This window comes from Pungitius pungitius, chromosome 15, assembly GCF_949316345.1.
Source record: "Pungitius pungitius chromosome 15, fPunPun2.1, whole genome shotgun sequence".
In the NCBI taxonomy this organism is placed as follows: domain Eukaryota; kingdom Metazoa; phylum Chordata; class Actinopteri; order Perciformes; family Gasterosteidae; genus Pungitius; species Pungitius pungitius.
Genome location: NC_084914.1, coordinates 12,088,086 through 12,103,993, shown reverse-complemented (window position 1 = coordinate 12,103,993; position 15,908 = coordinate 12,088,086). Strand labels below are relative to the sequence as shown.

General features: G+C 52.9%; 1 long non-coding RNA gene across 1 annotated transcript; it reads left to right on the top strand.

Annotated features, from left to right (window-relative positions):
- Positions 1-4,969: 4,969 nt before the first annotated feature.
- On the top strand, positions 4,970-5,436 carry LOC134105250 (uncharacterized). Its single transcript, XR_009942478.1, has 2 exons — positions 4,970-5,153; positions 5,282-5,436. It is a non-coding gene; the product is annotated as an uncharacterized LOC134105250 (long non-coding RNA).
- Positions 5,437-15,908: the final 10,472 nt, after the last annotated feature.

Sequence of the window (15,908 nt, the reverse complement as noted above, 5' to 3'; positions counted from 1 at the left end):
ACTGCTTGGTTGTTTGTTCGGAAGGTTCACTCAGCACCGGTGTACTGTTATCCTTTTCTGTCGTGTGCTCTGCATGTTTTAAGGTCCATGATTTGGATCTTTTTGTTTGGTGATACATTTTTTGACCGATTCCAAACTGATATCTAACAAAGTGTCATTTTTAATGTCCGTAAACTAAATATCAAAGTAAAGACAGCAGCAGCGCGTTAGCTTATCCCAGCATCAATATTTGAAAGAGGGAGAAACGGCTATGGGTTCCACCAAAAGTGCCAGATCCACCCAAACAGCACACCTTAGGACGCACCAACCTACATGTTTTATGTCCAATACCTGTACAGAAGAAGAAAAACAACAATATTTTTGTTACCATGGCATTCATAGACAGATCACTTGGATCCTCTTCCCATAGTTTGATGTAACAGAAGGCATCTATCTGTGACCTTTTGACGAAGCTGTGCTATCCGTCTCCTGTTTCGCAAAGATATTCCTCTGTAAATCTCACCGCAGTGCTTTTCATTGTCATTCGTGGATTCAGAATGGCATCTTTTTTTTTTTTATACCGCAAGCCAGGATGCTGTCATGGGCCATTCGTCAATCACGCGGCATTTTCCTCCTGTACGTGTATCCCAACCCGCCTCACTTTCCAACCCCTACCTGTGCAGAATTACCTGCGTCTAACTGTGCAATCACTTGTCTCCTGCCAACGCGCCCGGTTGACTGGCAAGTACTAGTTTGCTCTCTCTGTCACAGTGCGGCATCGTCAATCCAAAACAGCAGGGACTGGAGTGCTGTGCCGGGGATGTCTGCGAGTCTTCTCCTTGAGGTCGAGGTACGTGTTGGATGTCAGTCGGAGCCGAGCATTTGTTTGATGGGAGACGGGCTGAGAAATCCATATCGGTATCGGTTCTGAATATAAATCCACGTGGGAAAGCTCAAACGTTCATTCAGCTCCCTCGCAATTCAATAAAGTCAAACTCGAGGAAGCGGTTTTGAATTTGCAGTGATGGGAACGTCCCCATTCAACGTTAATTTAGGTTTTTTTTTCTAGCCAAGAGCACACAGATTAAACACACGATAAAGGTATGTTGCGTCTTTGAAGTCTGCGTGCACGGCAGCGTTGTCCACCAGCTTCCAGCGTTAAAGGACTTCCACCTGAAGGATAATACCAACGTACAGGATCTCCAGCGTATTGCATTCATTCGGCATTCTGTTGCTCTCCTCAGCAGGGATAAAAACCCTCCGACACTACAGCAGACACAAGAAATCCAGGAATGGAAATTTTCATAATGCGATAAGATTTGTCGGTCTTTGGCTGCATGCTAATGACGGCGAGAAACGCAGAGTAAGAGAAACAAGCATTTTGAGTCATGTATATATTATATATTTCTCATTTTAAACCGCATTTTTCCTTGTAATATTATTAGGTGTCTGAGATATTTTAACAGGCATGCTGTCACTAGATAAGTACCTGAAATAACTGTTGCCTTTTTTGCTGTGCAACAAAATGTGACAAGTTAGCAGCTAAACAATGTGTTCCCACCAGAGGGAAGCTCGTCTGAATATTTGGAAGGTAGACACGCAAAGAGAGAGAGGGAGGGTTGTTGATATTTGCAAAACCTGACATTTGCTTGCTGTTCCCCTTCCTTTCCCCGAGTTAGTCATCTGGATCCACGGTCTTCAATCGAGCCCTTCGATTTTAATCACAAGTACACGCATGCGAAAAGGCAGTCGGCATAAAATCCGAGGTGACACAAACCCCCGGGTGGCCGTGTCACTGCCGGCCTGAGACAGAGACGGCTGCAGTTTCTGTGCAAGACTGTCGCGTTGCTCCCAATCTAAACAGGCGTGTTACATTTCCACTCACCGCCGCGCCGCAAATGAATTTGTCCCTCAAGGAGCAATATACATTACAGACACACTGCCACTTCTCTGTGTGCAACTTCGGAGGAAGCTGCCTATTGTCACTTGTTGATTTGCGTGTTTTAGCCACGAGGGCGACACGACACGAGGGCAGTGAGTCTGTCGTTCCACCACTTTGGTCCAGACTGAAATATCTTAACGGCTTGTTTCTGACACTCGCGTCCCACTCGAGGATGAGTGCGACACACTTGGTGGTCTCGTGGCTTCTCAGCTGCCACAATTATCAGAGTAAAATGATTTCATTTCAAGAATGAATACCTGGAAAAATCTTACAACATTCCAATCAGCCTCAGCTGCATTTTGTGTATAGTGCTAATTACCTAATGTTAGAATTCTGCTATCACGCCAGATTAATATTTCAAACATTGTAAATCAGCAGGTTTCTGGCTCAGTGCTGCAGGGATGTTTTTGTAAGGCCAACCCCAGAAAGTTATCATTGCCCAAAGGATTTTTTTCACACGATTTTTGTTAGTGATACTTGTTCAGCATGATTATCTTTACATTTGAACACCACTTTTATCAAATTTGCATTGTAGTGCAAAATGCTACGATTTCGGATTCATTCCTGCATCACTCCACTGTCAACGTGGGCGTGTTCGCGTGCTGCCACTAGCGTGTAGGTCAAGGCATCGCTTTGTCTTACTCCAGCCTCAAAGAGCTGCTAACCTGGCTGTACATCTACCCTTGTCACCCTTTCACTCCCACCTCAGTATTAACTGCAGTTATTCGTGATTTGAATTCCATTTTTTGTAAGGTCAATGCGAAAATGGAGGATTTTAAAAATGAATGATTGACGGAAACAAATCTCTCAAAATGCTGTTCAGGGGGGGCCCTTCCCTCCTAGTCAGCTACCGTTTGGTGACACGCTGCACTGCCCTACTTCACTGGTTTGCCCTGACCTTAAAAGATCAAAACAGGCAGCCAACACAACAATCTACCTGCCTCAGAAAAGGTGTCATGTTACTCGTTGTGAATTACTTATTTTTGCCATGTATCTTTGTCTCATAACTAAATGCAATTTGAGTAGTGCTTTGACCAGCTTTGAAGCACTGAAACTATATATCCCTGCTTTATTTCTTTCTGTGATCATTGTATAATGGTCTGTATCCCCTTTGATCTCACATTTTCCCTGCTTTTTACACATTTCCAGTTTCCCCATTGCAACATTCATGGTCTAATTATCTCTCTCTGGAGATGGTTTCATCTTTTTATCCATCCGCCGTTCCTTGTCTCACGCATCTCTGCTCACTGTCACCCCTCCATGTTGTAAAAGCCACACAAGAAGTAATTGGATTTGACTCAAGAAATAGACATTTGATGGCTGCACTACTCTGAGGCTGCACTTTTTCTTCACATCAAGGCCCTCTGTGTGTGTGTGTGTCTGTGTGCGCTTGCATGAGACCATACCCGCTGTAGTGATTCCAAGGTCATGAGAAGAAGGATACACCATGGGACTAATGAATATGTATAAAAATATCAATGGCTTTCAAAAGCGGGGTTGCCGGGCTAAATACCACCACTGAGTACAGATAACAGTGAAGAGAGTATCCCTGTTATCTCTATAGAGTCAAATACATGTTGTGCATGCTAACTGCTGGAGCTGCTGCTACCCTTTCGTTCCTATTCTCATAATAAAGGTCTACAGTATAAAGGAGGCAATCTCACTGCTCAAAACTATTACCCACAGTATAAGTAAGGCTGAGGCCTGGTAAAAGAATTGTTGGCAATTCTATTGTAAAAATTGCCCTTTTCTTTTGAATGTTTCTTGCCGTGTCCCCGAAGGTTGGTACAAGTTAAGAGTGAAGAGTTTGAATATTATTTACTCTCAAGCGACACCTCTTTGAGGTCCCTGGGTCGTTCCCTTGCAATGAGGGTGACGGCTTACAGCACACATGGTGCTGCTCAACTGTGTGGAGAACAAGTGGGAGAAATGGGAGACATCAGGCATATTACGGTGTCTTTGGCAACGACTCTATCAACTTGCAGAGCTATTAAACCAAGGACGAAAAGGACATCCTCCTCAGTGAGGTCCATTCACAGATCATATAAAAGGATGTATGGTGGGTGCAATGGCATTTAATAAGCATTCTAACACGATTATCATTTAGCCAGCCTGACCTTGTTAGGATAACACTGCTTTTCATGTATTGTTGAGCTGAAGGATGAACGCCAAACGTTGGTTTAAAGTGACCATGTCATGCTCTTTTAACATTTCAGACTTGTTTTTTGGGGTCCTTTTACAACACAACACATTTACATCTTCGATTATAAAGTCGTTGGTCTGCATCACTGATTATGGGCGTCGCCATGTCGCGCATCCTCCTCAAAAGCCTCCGTGTGCCCTGATTGGCTCGCTATAAAGATATTGTGCACATTATTGTGCAGGTAGTTCTCAAGCTGTGGGCGGTATAGTGTGTTCTAAGTAGCCTGCCTGAGACATACTGTAGCGAGGGGAGCAAAATTAAAATGGCTTGTTGAATCACATGTTTTCGGATCCAAGTTGCCCGCTAACAAACTGACCTTTCTTGTTTACAAGTTTGTGAGTTGATAGGTATCGAGATGACAAAATGTACATTTGTACAAACACTGTCCCCTTAAAAAGAAATGTTTGACGGACAAAAGTTCAGAGGTTAAGCAGGAACATATTTTTCTGTATACTCTACACAGTTAATATCAGGATAAGGCATCACACAGGAATCTCAGGTTTGTCCTCCATCTTTATTCCCTCACATGCAATGTTTTGCTTAAGTGTGCTGCATAAACAGCACACAGCTCCCGGTGGCATAAAATGCACTTAAAACAGCATCTGTTCCACTGAAAGTTTGTTTATTTAAAATATAGGCAACTAATTCTCAGCCAAGGTCAATTTACTAGTGTTTAAGACCCAGAGACTTGGTTGAAAGACAGCAAGGTTAAGATTGAAGGCTCAATACAAGTCATATTTATTTATGACACAGCCGTCTGTTTTTTGTTGCAGGTGATGTCCACAGAATGCCTGATGAGTGCTTTTTAGCCATACGTTAACGTGCCTAGTTACTAAAACTGTCAGAGTCCCTCCCTCTGGACCCAGGTAAAGGCTGGTTTAGGTCTCCCTCTGGTGGATCTGGGAGAGGTTGGCTTCGCACGCACCTGTCTCAGCTCTGCAATCGCACACCTGCACCGGAGCCACAATCACCAGGGGATAAGAGGGAGAGCCTGACAACCGGCCGACGTCGGATCGTTACTCACGTCACGTATGTCGACCTCAGTCTTCGCGAGTCTCAGTGACCAGCACCCAGTCGAGCCGAGAGCCGAAAGTAGTTCTCTTGTCATTCAGTTTAAATCCTGTTACTCACCTCTTGTCTCACCTCCTTGGTTTCAGTTACACCTGTCTGTTCCTGCACGTGGGAGGACCACCGGGCACCGCGCACTGTCAAGGAGATCATCACCCGGGACCCCCTCCTTCACCTGCACCCCTCACGCCCGCTCCTGCTGCACCTCCAGTCGTGTTGATTAATAAAGTATTCACTCACCTCCTGACGGCTGTGTCTGTCCGTTCTGCATTTGGGTCCAGCCATGTCCCAACCTGACAGAACGATCCGACCATCAATGGACCCAGCAAACCTCGACACGGTACGTCAGGCGATCTCGTCCCAAGGAGCCATGTTGGGGCAGCACCAGTCCTCCCTGCAGGGAATAATGGCCAGCCTGGACTCCCTGTCTAACAGTATCGCCGCGATCCAGGCGCACCTCAGCGCACCACCCCAGCCTCCGGTTCAGAGCCCGCCTGAACCCGTTTCTGTGGTCATGTCCATGCCAGACCACGAGCCCCAGGTCCCCACGCCGGAGAGATATGACGGACACAGCGGCCGGTGCCGCTCGTTTCTGATACAGGTAGGACTTGTGTTCGAGCAACAGCCCCGCTCCTACCGGAGCGAGCGAGCCAAGATCTCCTACATCATCGGATTATTGCGCGGGGAGGCTTTGGAATGGGCATCTGCCGTGTGGGAGAAGCAGGGCGCACTCGCCCAGTCATGTGAGTTATTTACCGCGGAGATGCGGAAGATATTCGATCACCCCGTTCGGGGAAAAGACGCTTCAAAGCGATTATTATCACTGCGGCAAGGGACACGCAGTGTCGCCGATTACAGCATAGAGTTCCGTATCCTAGCTGCGGAGAGTGGTTGGGATGAGGAGGCACTACAGGGGGTGTTCTACAACGGATTAAATGAGGGCATTAAGGACAGTCTGCTCTCCTACCCGGAGCCACAGGGACTGGAGGAGCTGATCTGTCTCACCACACGGATTAATAACCGTAATAGGGAGCGGAGGCGTGAGCACGGCTCGGCACCAAGGGGAGCGCCGTGCGTCAGAGTCGACACTCCTGAGACGGTTACAGACCCCGAACCCATGCAACTGGGCCGTTACCAGATTTCGGAGGCGGAGCTTCTGCGCAGACGAACAACTAACAGCTGTCTATATTGTGGCAGGTCGGGTCACTTTCGCTCTCGTTGCCCATTAAAGGGGGGAAACGGCCCCGCTCACTAGAAGTAAGGAGGATTCTAGCGAGCGAGAGTCTATGCCCCTCCCCCCACACATCACGGACTCCGCTGAAGATTTCAGTCAGCAACGGCACTGCAGCAATGGCAGTGGAGGGACTCATAGACTCCGGGGCCGATGACAATTTTATGGACCATAAACTTGTAGACCAATTAGGACTCCGTAGAATTCCGTTAGAGGAGGTTATTGAGGCTAACTCCCTAGATGGCAGACTACTGGCCAGAATCACGGACAGGACGGAGCCGGTCCAGCTGCAAATCTCAGGTAACCATTTTGAGCAGATCAGTTTTCTTGTTTTTAAGTCCCCTCTGGTACCGGTTGTGCTGGGCTACCCCTGGTTAGCAAAGCACAATCCTTCAGTTGACTGGTCCACCAGCTGTATTCTGAGTTGGAGTGATTTCTGTCTGGCTAATTGTTTACAGTCTGCCCGTCCCCAGGGTGCCCAGCGGGGGAGTTCGACGCCTGGTCCCGACCTCACTCTGGTACCACCCGCTTATCACGACCTGGGCGAAGTATTTAGTAAACAACGGGCCCTATCACTACCTCCTCATCGGCCTTACGATTGTCACATTGAACTGCTGCCCGGGGCCTCCCTACCCAAAGGCAGACTCTACAATATCTCCAGACCAGAGCGAGAGGCCATGGAGAATTACATCAGGGACTCATTGGCAGCTGGAATCATTCGCCCCTCTTCCTCTCCGCTGGGCGCAGGGTTCTTCTTTGTTAAGAAGAAGGACGGCACTCTCAGGCCGTGCATAGACTATCGGGGGTTGAATAACGTGTCTGTCAAAAACAAGTACCCGTTACCTCTGATGAACACTGCGTTCGATTCTTTACAGGGTGCCACTGTGTTCACCAAACTCGACCTCCGCAACGCCTACCACCTGATCCGCATTCAAGAGGGGGATGAGTGGCTCACAGGGTTCAACACCCCCCTGGGCCACTTCGAATACTTAGTTATGCCATTCGGGTTAACTAATGCGCCAGCCGTTTTCCAATGCCTAGTTAATGACGTCCTACGTGACATGCTGGGTCGCTTTGTTTTTGTATACCTGGACGACATACTTGTCTTTTCACAGAATCAGGAGGAACACCAGAGGCACGTCCGCCAGGTTCTTCAGCGGCTGCTGGAGAACAGACTCTTTGTGAAAGCGGAGAAGTGTGAATTTAACACCAGGTGCACAAGCTTCCTGGGTTATGTCATCGCCGAGGGAGAGGTAAGAATGGACCCCCAGAAGGTGCAGGCCGTCCTGGAGTGGCCCAGACCCAACTCCCGCAAGGAGTTACAGAGGTTTCTAGGGTTCTCTAACTTTTATAGGCGGTTCATCCGCAACTACAGCCAGATTGCAGCCCCCCTAACAGACCTTACCTCCAATCTTAGAGCGTTCCGGTGGTCTCCTGGGGCAGAGTCCGCCTTCCAGGAGCTCAGGGAGCGTTTCACGTCGGCACCCATTCTCGCCCAACCGGACCCGTCTCTACAGTTCGTGGTAGAGGTCGACGCATCGGAGGTCGGAGCTGGGGCAGTACTCTCCCAGAGAGCCAAGGAGGACAACAAGCTCCATCCCTGCGCATTCCTCTCCCATCGGCTGTCACCGGCGGAGAGGAACTATGACATCGGCAATAGGGAGTTGCTCGCGGTGAAACTGGCCCTGGAGGAGTGGAGGCATTGGCTGGAGGGGGCGGACCAACCGTTTGTGGTGTGGACGGACCACAAAAACCTTGAATATATCCGGAGTGCCAAACGACTAAATGCCCGACAGGCTAGGTGGGCGCTATTCTTTGGACGCTTTGATTTTGTTCTGTCTTACAGACCCGGATCCCAGAATGGGAAGCCTGACGCCCTGTCCAGGGTCTTCTCAAAGGAGGAGGAGACGAGGACGCCACCAGAGACCATCCTGCCATTGAGGCGGGTAGTGGGAGCCCTCCAATGGGGCATTGAAGGAACGGTTCGGGCAGCCCTTAGGAAGGACCCGGGCCCGGGTAAGGGACCTCCGGGGAGGCTGTTTGTCCCCGAGGGGACGCGACCGGCAGTGTTGGAGTGGGGCCATGCCTCCAAGCTGACCTGTCACCCGGGCGTCGCACGTACCATGTCCTTTCTGCGACGACGGTTCTGGTGGCCTGCTATGGGGGAGGATGTTCGGATGTACGTGGCGGCTTGTCCGGTGTGCGCACGGAACAAGGGCTCTAACCGGCCAAGCATGGGGCTATTGAGGCCATTGCCCATCCCTCATCGTCCCTGGTCCCACCTAGCCATGGACTTTGTCACTGGACTTCCCACGTCCAGGGGTAACACGGTGGTGTTAACGATCGTGGACAGGTTCAGTAAATTTGCTCATTTCCTGCCCTTGCCCAAGCTCCCAACGGCCAAAGAGACAGCGGACATTATGGTGAGGGAGGTATTCCGTATTCATGGCCTGCCTACCGACATTGTTTCGGACCGCGGCCCTCAGTTTGCATCAGCAGTGTGGAGGGCCTTTTGCACGGCAGTGGGAGCTACTGCCAGCCTCTCTTCCGGGTTCCATCCTCAGACTAACGGCCAGGCAGAGAGGGCCAACCAGAAGATGGAGTCTACCCTACGATGCCTGGCTTCCTCTGAACCCTCCACCTGGTCTGAGCAGATCCCTTGGGCGGAGTACGCCCACAACACGCTTCCCACCACAGCGACAGGTATGTCCCCATTCCAGTGTGTTTACGGCTATCAACCTCCCTTGTTCCCGTCCCAGGAGAAGGAGCTGGCCGTACCTTCGATACAGCAGCAGTTTCGCCGATGCCATCGGACCTGGCACCGCGCCCGGGCATCCTTGCTGAGAGCCTCTGAGCAGTACCAGCAACAGGCTAACCGCCGACGCACCCCGGCACCCTCATACTCTGTTGGAGACAAGGTATGGCTGTCAACCAAAGACCTTCCCCTCCGCACGGACTCCAGGAAACTATTGCAAAGGTTCATCGGCCCCTTCCCCATCGAACGCATCATCAACCCCACGGTGGTCCGTCTCAAGCTCCCTCGGTCCCTTCGGGTACACCCAGCGTTCCATGTGTCCTGCGTTAAACCGGTATCGGTTTGTCACCTCCTTCCCCCCCCACCTCCTCTGCCGCCTCCCCGAATTATTGACGGGGCCCCAGCCTATACAGTAAAGAGGGTTATGGACTCCCGACGCCGAGGAAGGGGCTACCAGTTTTTGGTAGACTGGGAGGGTTATGGGCCGGAAGAGAGGTGTTGGGTTTCCCGGCGCCTGATCCTGGACCCCAGCATGATCCGGGAGTTTTATCGGCGGAAGCCGGGGGCTCCAGGTGGACCGCCTGGTGGCGGTCGTGGGGGGAGGGGTACTGTCAGAGTCCCTCCCTCTGGACCCAGGTAAAGGCTGGTTTAGGTCTCCCTCTGGTGGATCTGGGAGAGGTTGGCTTCGCACGCACCTGTCTCAGCTCTGCAATCGCACACCTGCACCGGAGCCACAATCACCAGGGGATAAGAGGGAGAGCCTGACAACCGGCCGACGTCGGATCGTTACTCACGTCACGTATGTCGACCTCAGTCTTCGCGAGTCTCAGTGACCAGCACCCAGTCGAGCCGAGAGCCGAAAGTAGTTCTCTTGTCATTCAGTTTAAATCCTGTTACTCACCTCTTGTCTCACCTCCTTGGTTTCAGTTACACCTGTCTGTTCCTGCACGTGGGAGGACCACCGGGCACCGCGCACTGTCAAGGAGATCATCACCCGGGACCCCCTCCTTCACCTGCACCCCTCACGCCCGCTCCTGCTGCACCTCCAGTCGTGTTGATTAATAAAGTATTCACTCACCTCCTGACGGCTGTGTCTGTCCGTTCTGCATTTGGGTCCAGCCATGTCCCAACCTGACAGAACGATCCGACCATCAATGGACCCAGCAAACCTCGACACGGTACGTCAGGCGATCTCGTCCCAAGGAGCCATGTTGGGGCAGCACCAGTCCTCCCTGCAGGGAATAATGGCCAGCCTGGACTCCCTGTCTAACAGTATCGCCGCGATCCAGGCGCACCTCAGCGCACCACCCCAGCCTCCGGTTCAGAGCCCGCCTGAACCCGTTTCTGTGGTCATGTCCATGCCAGACCACGAGCCCCAGGTCCCCACGCCGGAGAGATATGACGGACACAGCGGCCGGTGCCGCTCGTTTCTGATACAGGTAGGACTTGTGTTCGAGCAACAGCCCCGCTCCTACCGGAGCGAGCGAGCCAAGATCTCCTACATCATCGGATTATTGCGCGGGGAGGCTTTGGAATGGGCATCTGCCGTGTGGGAGAAGCAGGGCGCACTCGCCCAGTCATGTGAGTTATTTACCGCGGAGATGCGGAAGATATTCGATCACCCCGTTCGGGGAAAAGACGCTTCAAAGCGATTATTATCACTGCGGCAAGGGACACGCAGTGTCGCCGATTACAGCATAGAGTTCCGTATCCTAGCTGCGGAGAGTGGTTGGGATGAGGAGGCACTACAGGGGGTGTTCTACAACGGATTAAATGAGGGCATTAAGGACAGTCTGCTCTCCTACCCGGAGCCACAGGGACTGGAGGAGCTGATCTGTCTCACCACACGGATTAATAACCGTAATAGGGAGCGGAGGCGTGAGCACGGCTCGGCACCAAGGGGAGCGCCGTGCGTCAGAGTCGACACTCCTGAGACGGTTACAGACCCCGAACCCATGCAACTGGGCCGTTACCAGATTTCGGAGGCGGAGCTTCTGCGCAGACGAACAACTAACAGCTGTCTATATTGTGGCAGGTCGGGTCACTTTCGCTCTCGTTGCCCATTAAAGGGGGGAAACGGCCCCGCTCACTAGAAGTAAGGAGGATTCTAGCGAGCGAGAGTCTATGCCCCTCCCCCCACACATCACGGACTCCGCTGAAGATTTCAGTCAGCAACGGCACTGCAGCAATGGCAGTGGAGGGACTCATAGACTCCGGGGCCGATGACAATTTTATGGACCATAAACTTGTAGACCAATTAGGACTCCGTAGAATTCCGTTAGAGGAGGTTATTGAGGCTAACTCCCTAGATGGCAGACTACTGGCCAGAATCACGGACAGGACGGAGCCGGTCCAGCTGCAAATCTCAGGTAACCATTTTGAGCAGATCAGTTTTCTTGTTTTTAAGTCCCCTCTGGTACCGGTTGTGCTGGGCTACCCCTGGTTAGCAAAGCACAATCCTTCAGTTGACTGGTCCACCAGCTGTATTCTGAGTTGGAGTGATTTCTGTCTGGCTAATTGTTTACAGTCTGCCCGTCCCCAGGGTGCCCAGCGGGGGAGTTCGACGCCTGGTCCCGACCTCACTCTGGTACCACCCGCTTATCACGACCTGGGCGAAGTATTTAGTAAACAACGGGCCCTATCACTACCTCCTCATCGGCCTTACGATTGTCACATTGAACTGCTGCCCGGGGCCTCCCTACCCAAAGGCAGACTCTACAATATCTCCAGACCAGAGCGAGAGGCCATGGAGAATTACATCAGGGACTCATTGGCAGCTGGAATCATTCGCCCCTCTTCCTCTCCGCTGGGCGCAGGGTTCTTCTTTGTTAAGAAGAAGGACGGCACTCTCAGGCCGTGCATAGACTATCGGGGGTTGAATAACGTGTCTGTCAAAAACAAGTACCCGTTACCTCTGATGAACACTGCGTTCGATTCTTTACAGGGTGCCACTGTGTTCACCAAACTCGACCTCCGCAACGCCTACCACCTGATCCGCATTCAAGAGGGGGATGAGTGGCTCACAGGGTTCAACACCCCCCTGGGCCACTTCGAATACTTAGTTATGCCATTCGGGTTAACTAATGCGCCAGCCGTTTTCCAATGCCTAGTTAATGACGTCCTACGTGACATGCTGGGTCGCTTTGTTTTTGTATACCTGGACGACATACTTGTCTTTTCACAGAATCAGGAGGAACACCAGAGGCACGTCCGCCAGGTTCTTCAGCGGCTGCTGGAGAACAGACTCTTTGTGAAAGCGGAGAAGTGTGAATTTAACACCAGGTGCACAAGCTTCCTGGGTTATGTCATCGCCGAGGGAGAGGTAAGAATGGACCCCCAGAAGGTGCAGGCCGTCCTGGAGTGGCCCAGACCCAACTCCCGCAAGGAGTTACAGAGGTTTCTAGGGTTCTCTAACTTTTATAGGCGGTTCATCCGCAACTACAGCCAGATTGCAGCCCCCCTAACAGACCTTACCTCCAATCTTAGAGCGTTCCGGTGGTCTCCTGGGGCAGAGTCCGCCTTCCAGGAGCTCAGGGAGCGTTTCACGTCGGCACCCATTCTCGCCCAACCGGACCCGTCTCTACAGTTCGTGGTAGAGGTCGACGCATCGGAGGTCGGAGCTGGGGCAGTACTCTCCCAGAGAGCCAAGGAGGACAACAAGCTCCATCCCTGCGCATTCCTCTCCCATCGGCTGTCACCGGCGGAGAGGAACTATGACATCGGCAATAGGGAGTTGCTCGCGGTGAAACTGGCCCTGGAGGAGTGGAGGCATTGGCTGGAGGGGGCGGACCAACCGTTTGTGGTGTGGACGGACCACAAAAACCTTGAATATATCCGGAGTGCCAAACGACTAAATGCCCGACAGGCTAGGTGGGCGCTATTCTTTGGACGCTTTGATTTTGTTCTGTCTTACAGACCCGGATCCCAGAATGGGAAGCCTGACGCCCTGTCCAGGGTCTTCTCAAAGGAGGAGGAGACGAGGACGCCACCAGAGACCATCCTGCCATTGAGGCGGGTAGTGGGAGCCCTCCAATGGGGCATTGAAGGAACGGTTCGGGCAGCCCTTAGGAAGGACCCGGGCCCGGGTAAGGGACCTCCGGGGAGGCTGTTTGTCCCCGAGGGGACGCGACCGGCAGTGTTGGAGTGGGGCCATGCCTCCAAGCTGACCTGTCACCCGGGCGTCGCACGTACCATGTCCTTTCTGCGACGACGGTTCTGGTGGCCTGCTATGGGGGAGGATGTTCGGATGTACGTGGCGGCTTGTCCGGTGTGCGCACGGAACAAGGGCTCTAACCGGCCAAGCATGGGGCTATTGAGGCCATTGCCCATCCCTCATCGTCCCTGGTCCCACCTAGCCATGGACTTTGTCACTGGACTTCCCACGTCCAGGGGTAACACGGTGGTGTTAACGATCGTGGACAGGTTCAGTAAATTTGCTCATTTCCTGCCCTTGCCCAAGCTCCCAACGGCCAAAGAGACAGCGGACATTATGGTGAGGGAGGTATTCCGTATTCATGGCCTGCCTACCGACATTGTTTCGGACCGCGGCCCTCAGTTTGCATCAGCAGTGTGGAGGGCCTTTTGCACGGCAGTGGGAGCTACTGCCAGCCTCTCTTCCGGGTTCCATCCTCAGACTAACGGCCAGGCAGAGAGGGCCAACCAGAAGATGGAGTCTACCCTACGATGCCTGGCTTCCTCTGAACCCTCCACCTGGTCTGAGCAGATCCCTTGGGCGGAGTACGCCCACAACACGCTTCCCACCACAGCGACAGGTATGTCCCCATTCCAGTGTGTTTACGGCTATCAACCTCCCTTGTTCCCGTCCCAGGAGAAGGAGCTGGCCGTACCTTCGATACAGCAGCAGTTTCGCCGATGCCATCGGACCTGGCACCGCGCCCGGGCATCCTTGCTGAGAGCCTCTGAGCAGTACCAGCAACAGGCTAACCGCCGACGCACCCCGGCACCCTCATACTCTGTTGGAGACAAGGTATGGCTGTCAACCAAAGACCTTCCCCTCCGCACGGACTCCAGGAAACTATTGCAAAGGTTCATCGGCCCCTTCCCCATCGAACGCATCATCAACCCCACGGTGGTCCGTCTCAAGCTCCCTCGGTCCCTTCGGGTACACCCAGCGTTCCATGTGTCCTGCGTTAAACCGGTATCGGTTTGTCACCTCCTTCCCCCCCCACCTCCTCTGCCGCCTCCCCGAATTATTGACGGGGCCCCAGCCTATACAGTAAAGAGGGTTATGGACTCCCGACGCCGAGGAAGGGGCTACCAGTTTTTGGTAGACTGGGAGGGTTATGGGCCGGAAGAGAGGTGTTGGGTTTCCCGGCGCCTGATCCTGGACCCCAGCATGATCCGGGAGTTTTATCGGCGGAAGCCGGGGGCTCCAGGTGGACCGCCTGGTGGCGGTCGTGGGGGGAGGGGTACTGTCAGAGTCCCTCCCTCTGGACCCAGGTAAAGGCTGGTTTAGGTCTCCCTCTGGTGGATCTGGGAGAGGTTGGCTTCGCACGCACCTGTCTCAGCTCTGCAATCGCACACCTGCACCGGAGCCACAATCACCAGGGGATAAGAGGGAGAGCCTGACAACCGGCCGACGTCGGATCGTTACTCACGTCACGTATGTCGACCTCAGTCTTCGCGAGTCTCAGTGACCAGCACCCAGTCGAGCCGAGAGCCGAAAGTAGTTCTCTTGTCATTCAGTTTAAATCCTGTTACTCACCTCTTGTCTCACCTCCTTGGTTTCAGTTACACCTGTCTGTTCCTGCACGTGGGAGGACCACCGGGCACCGCGCACTGTCAAGGAGATCATCACCCGGGACCCCCTCCTTCACCTGCACCCCTCACGCCCGCTCCTGCTGCACCTCCAGTCGTGTTGATTAATAAAGTATTCACTCACCTCCTGACGGCTGTGTCTGTCCGTTCTGCATTTGGGTCCAGCCATGTCCCAACCTGACAGAACGATCCGACCATCAATGGACCCAGCAAACCTCGACACGGTACGTCAGGCGATCTCGTCCCAAGGAGCCATGTTGGGGCAGCACCAGTCCTCCCTGCAGGGAATAATGGCCAGCCTGGACTCCCTGTCTAACAGTATCGCCGCGATCCAGGCGCACCTCAGCGCACCACCCCAGCCTCCGGTTCAGAGCCCGCCTGAACCCGTTTCTGTGGTCATGTCCATGCCAGACCACGAGCCCCAGGTCCCCACGCCGGAGAGATATGACGGACACAGCGGCCGGTGCCGCTCGTTTCTGATACAGGTAGGACTTGTGTTCGAGCAACAGCCCCGCTCCTACCGGAGCGAGCGAGCCAAGATCTCCTACATCATCGGATTATTGCGCGGGGAGGCTTTGGAATGGGCATCTGCCGTGTGGGAGAAGCAGGGCGCACTCGCCCAGTCATGTGAGTTATTTACCGCGGAGATGCGGAAGATATTCGATCACCCCGTTCGGGGAAAAGACGCTTCAAAGCGATTATTATCACTGCGGCAAGGGACACGCAGTGTCGCCGATTACAGCATAGAGTTCCGTATCCTAGCTGCGGAGAGTGGTTGGGATGAGGAGGCACTACAGGGGGTGTTCTACAACGGATTAAATGAGGGCATTAAGGACAGTCTGCTCTCCTACCCGGAGCCACAGGGACTGGAGGAGCTGATCTGTCTCACCACACGGATTAATAACCGTAATAGGGAGCGGAGGCGTGAGCACGGCTCGGCACCAAGGGGAGC